This window comes from Protomyctophum bolini, assembly GCF_963924005.1.
Source record: "Protomyctophum bolini genome assembly, chromosome: 23".
Lineage (NCBI taxonomy): Eukaryota > Metazoa > Chordata > Actinopteri > Myctophiformes > Myctophidae > Protomyctophum > Protomyctophum bolini.
Genome location: NC_137884.1, coordinates 28,724,298 through 28,729,297, shown reverse-complemented (window position 1 = coordinate 28,729,297; position 5,000 = coordinate 28,724,298).

Sequence of the window (5,000 nt, the reverse complement as noted above, 5' to 3'; positions counted from 1 at the left end):
CAATGTTGAAGCGCTGGGCCCTAGTGGTAAGAGGAAGGACTGCAGGCGGACCCGTGGATTCTTGACGAGGAAACCCCGTGCAACCGAGCGCCCAATGTAAAGCCCAGGTGCACTCTGGGTGCACTTCCACATTTGGACACCAAAATTTGGTGTCCAAATGCGGAAGTGAAATGCTGAATCAGCGAAATAGACGGTACTTCCGGCAGCCTTCCGGGTGCTTCAAAACGCCACTGAGCAACTTCCACTGACATGAATAGCGGAGGGGGCGGAGCTTCGCGCCAGTTTAGTCTCTATCCTTTTAATATTCTATGGTCACAGCTAGTCTCAATGCTACAACATGACTTCAGCACCATGGACAGAGTCACAGCTAGTCTCAATGCTACAGCATGACTTCAGCACCATGGACAGAGTCACAGCTAGTCTCAATGCTACAGCATGACTTCAGCACCATGGACAGAGTCACAGCTAGTCTCAATGCTACAACATGACTTCAGCACCATGGACAGAGTCACAGCTAGTCTCAATGCTACAACATTAATTCAGCACCATGGACAGAGTCACAGCTAGTCTCAATGCTACAACATGACTTCAGCACCATGGACAGAGTCACAGCTAGTCTCAATGCTACAACATGACTTCAGCACCATGGACAGAGTCACAGCTAGTCTCAATGCTACAACATTAATTCAGCACCATGGACAGAGTCACAGCTAGTCTCAATGCTACAACATGAATTCAGCACCATGGACAGAGTCACAGCTAGTCTCAATGCTACAACATGACTTCAGCACCACGGACAGAGTCACAGCTAGTCTCATTGCTACAACATGAATTCAGCACCATGGACAGAGTCACAGCTAGTCTCAATGCAACAACATGACTTCAGCACCATGGACAGAGTCACAGCTAGTCTCAATGCTACAACATGACTTCAGCACCATGGACAGAGTCACAGCTAGTCTCAATGCTACAGCATGACTTCAGCACCATGGACAGAGTCACAGCTAGGGGGGGGGGGGAGGCAGGGACAGCCTATAGATGTAGACGCTACAGACACTACAGACAGACGCTACAGACATCCGACCCAGTAATCATTATATATTATGGTGGTTATTGCCCTGCATGCGGGATCGGCCCAGGGTGACATGGGCAGTTTGCTGCTGCTGACCAGAACTGGGTCCTGGTAATGGGTTCTGCTTGGCAGATCATGACTGGCGAGAATGCATTTCACCTTCCCCCACCCCTCTGGGGGGGGGGGGGGGGGGCTTTTTGTTGAAATGCTGGCACTTTTCTGATGAAGAAGAAAAAGAACAATAAGCTCTCGGTAATCTCCCTGTCTAGACTTTGATTAACCCATTCTGACCTGAGATCAGATTCATACGAGGTTTCCACTGGACACACACACTGGTCTGATTATAACCCATTCTGACCTGAGATCAGATTCTAAAAAATGTCAGTCGTTCTTCGATTTTTTCAAAAATAGCAGATCTACAAGCTTGTAGCGCGCCACTCGGTGGCGCGCTATGAGCTTGTAGATCTGCTATTTTTCAATAGCTAAAGCATAACATGATGCTAACACCAAAATGGGTTCCCGTTCAGAATGGGTTAAATGGTAACGGGAGTGTGTTGAAAGGGTGGCTTTCATAGCCGTTCAGTCCAGCCCCCCCCTCTCCCCCCCCCCCCCCCCCCCCCCCCCCCCCCCCCCCCGTGGTGTCATTGTGTAATCTCCGATAGGACCATGCACAGCTGGCAATTCGTTTTTCTCAGCAATTATGCTATTGACAACTTTTTTTGATTAATCAAATCGTCAAGACGCGTGTGTAATTAACAGGATTTTGAATAGACGTATTAGTACTTAGTGGCATTATTCTCTCTCTCTCTCTCTCTTTCTCCCTCTCTCTGTCTGTCTGTCTGTCTGTCTCTCTCTCTGTCTCTCTCTCTCTCTCTCTCTCTCTCTCTTTCTCTCTCTCTGTCTCTCTCTCTCTCTCTTTCTCTCTCTCTGTCTGTCTCTCTCTGTCTCTCTCTGTGTCTCTCTCTTTCTCCCTCTCTCTCTGTCTGTCTGTCTGTCTCTCTCTCTCTCTGTCTCTCTCTCTCTCTCTCTCTCTCTCTCTCTCTTTCTCTCTCTCTGTCTGTCTCTCTCTCTCTCTCTCTGTCTGTCTGTCTGTCTCTCTCTCTCTCTGTCTGTCTCTCTCTGTGTCTCTCTCTTTCTCCCTCTCTCTCTCTGTCTGTCTGTCTGTCTCTCTCTCTCTCTCTCTGTCTCTCTCTCTCTCTCTGTCTCTCTTGAAGACTAGAGAGAGAGGGAGAGAGAAAATCCCCCTTATTGTAAATAAGCAATTCAATGGATTAGTTGATCAAGTGTTGCACCTCTTAACTCCAATCTTCACTCCTTGGTTCTATACTTCTTGGTCTTGCGAGCCTGTTTCTCTCTTTTGTAGGTCTTGTAGCTTGTAGGTCTGCTATTTTTTGAAAAATCGAAGAACGACTGACATATCGAAACACAGCTTTTTCAGAAAACTGTCAGGATGTAGAAGAACATTTTTAGAATCTGATCTCAGGTCAAAATGGGTTAAAAAAGTACTATACACAGAATTGTACTTAAGTACGGTACTCGAGTACTACAGTATACTGGCATCCTTCGTGCTATAAGTCTCTTTGAGGACGCCATTCCCTCGGTGGCGTCCCCCCCTCAGAGTCACCTCGCCTGTCAGTGAGAGATTAGCGCTAACGCCGTGCGCGCATGTCGCCATATACTGTAGCAATGTCGTTCACTCACTCACACATGCATGGCGAGGTTTGATGAGAGCAGAAGAACAGAGCAGAGCTCTTCTCTTGGGGAACGCATGCGTCGCTATAGCTGTCTCTCCAGGGACACGGCGCGCTTTGTGGGAATGACTTTGACTTTGTCTCACAAGAACACTCTTTTAACCCATTCTGACCTGAGATCAGATTCATACGAGGTTTCCACTGGACACACACTGGTCTGATTAACCCATTCTGACCTGAGATCAGATTCTAAAAATGTCAGTCGTTCTTCGATTTTTCAAAAATAGCAGACCTACAAGTTCATAGTGCGCCACTCGGTGGCGCGCTATGAGCTTGTAGATCTGCTATTTTTCAATAGCTAAAGCATAACATGATGCTGACACCAAAATGGGTTCCCGTTCAGAATGGGTTAACCCATTCAGGCCTGGAGAAAATGTCTTCTAATAATCCTGACAGTTTTCTGAAATATACCTATGTTTCTAGGCCTATATATATCACTCAATATTTCATGTCAAGGACCCCCACAAATGATCTGTAATTGGCCTCCCGAGACCCCCCCATCTGAAAATATGTTTTTCCAGGGACCTCCTCCCCAGATGCAAATATTTGAGTTAAAAACTTTTGTTCTGAAAAAATATATTCCAAATTTGAGACACATGTTCACGATTTTTCAAAAAAAATAACAGACCTACAAGTTCATATCATTATAGCGCGCCACCGAGTGGCGCGCTATAATGAGCTTGTAGATCTGCTATTTTTCAATAGCTAAATTATATAACGTATTAATGTATAATTATGTAACCACCAAAAAAGGGGTTCTCGCTCAAAATGGGTTAAGAAAAGAGAGTGATGTAATGGTGTTGAGCGCAATGCAGCAAATGAGCATTTTTGGTTTTCATCCTAATATAAATGATCCACGTCTCTCACGTGTGTGTGTGTGTGTGTGTGTGTGTGTGTGTGTGTGTGTGTGTGTGTGTGTGTGTGTGTGTGTGTGTGTGTGTGTGTGTGTGTGTGTGTGTGTGTGTGTGTGTGTCTGTGTATACTGTAGGACTCTGAGTGAGACGTCAATCCACACTAGTTTGTGTACGCCTACCATAGACTGTAAAAAATATGGACAAAGCGTTCTCCGGGTTTTATATGGACGTAAAATGAAGCCTGTCAGTCCTTGAACTGTAAGTCAAGGACATCTTTGTAGATCCGTTTGGGCCCAGCTGGCCATTGGCTGGCTCCGTTTGGGCCCAGCTGGCCCATTGGCTGGCCCAGACAACGAGGCGGGACTTCCCCCCCCCCCCCCCCCTTCTTCTTCCTTGGTTTTTATTTTGACTGAACGGGAGGTGGCTCCCGTTCATAGACTGTAACGGTAGCCACGCCCCTCAGAACATACGCAACTTTATGGTAATTTATTTTATAAATGTGCCATAGTTTTCCAAAATTGAATATTATGACATTAGAAATGAGACTTTAAACTAGTGACTGGAAGCAGAAAGTATTCATGACCATGTTTATTAAGGTAATACAGTCTAGGTGAAGTTGGATCCAAATACATGGACTTCTATGGGGCTATGGGTTTGTTTTGGGCCCAATGACAGACAGCGCCACAACAGGCAACTTTCAGGAACAGGCCATTATAATATGAACTTTCAGGAAGTCCCGATTTCCTTAGTGGCTTCACGAAATATCTGTCTGACTGCCCCCCTGGTTAAACATCTGTCTGACTGCCCCCCTGGTTAAACATCTGTCTGACTGCCCCCCTGGTTAAATATCTGTCTGACTGCCCCCCTGGTTAAATATCTGTCTGACTGCCCCCCTGGTTAAATATCTGTCTGACTGCCCCCCTGGTTAAATATCTGTCTGACTGCCCCCCTGGTTAAATATCTGTCTGACTGCCCCCCTGGTTAAATATCTGTCTGACTGCCCCCCTGGTTAAATATCTGTCTGACTGCCCCCCCTGGTTAAATATCTGTCTGACTGCCCCCCTGGTTAAATATCTGTCTGACTGCCCCCCTGGTTAAATATCTGTCTGACTGCCCCCCTGGTTAAATATCTGTCTGACTGCCCCCCTGGTTAAATATCTGTCTGACTGCCCCCCTGGTTAAATATCTGTCTGACTGCCCCCCCTGGTTAAATATCTGTCTGACTGCCCCCCCTGGTTAAATATCTGTCTGACTGCCCCCCTGGTTAAATATCTGTCTGACTGCCCCCCTGGTTAAATATCTGTCTGACTGCCCCCCTGGTTA